This window comes from Penaeus monodon, chromosome 21 (assembly GCF_015228065.2).
Source record: "Penaeus monodon isolate SGIC_2016 chromosome 21, NSTDA_Pmon_1, whole genome shotgun sequence".
NCBI classification, from domain to species: Eukaryota; Metazoa; Arthropoda; class Malacostraca; order Decapoda; family Penaeidae; genus Penaeus; species Penaeus monodon.
This window is the reverse complement of record NC_051406.1, coordinates 43,091,328-43,091,657: the sequence shown is the minus strand read 5'-3', so window position 1 is coordinate 43,091,657 and position 330 is coordinate 43,091,328. Positions and strand designations below refer to the sequence as shown.

Below are 330 nucleotides of genomic sequence, written 5' to 3'. Positions count from 1 at the left end.
ACTGCCAGTTCTATCCAGGCGACCAGTGTATAAAACCTGCATGGAAAAGATACCGTCTTTTGCATGACCTCATTGTCGCAATCCTCATGCACCCGGAACTCACGCTTTATCTGGCTTTCCTTTCGGTATCTTTATTGCGATGACTATTTCATATTTCCATCGTTTCATCCGTGGCGGTTTCCTAACATATCGGATATGTATGTTTCCTCAACGTTTCCTCTCTATTCTTGAATGCACGTTTATCAATTTTTCTATTTTCTTATCCTCCACGCCCTTTGTACGTGTGTGTGTGTGTCATACATTCAATGGTAATATTGTATGTTTCAAGTT

The 330-nt window shown here is 40.6% G+C and overlaps 1 protein-coding gene across 1 annotated transcript in view; it reads right to left on the bottom strand.

Annotated features, from left to right (window-relative positions):
* LOC119586685 overlaps positions 1-330 on the bottom strand; it is a 38,585-nt gene that overhangs the window by 37,811 nt on the left and 444 nt on the right. The gene's annotated exons all lie outside the window — the stretch shown is intronic.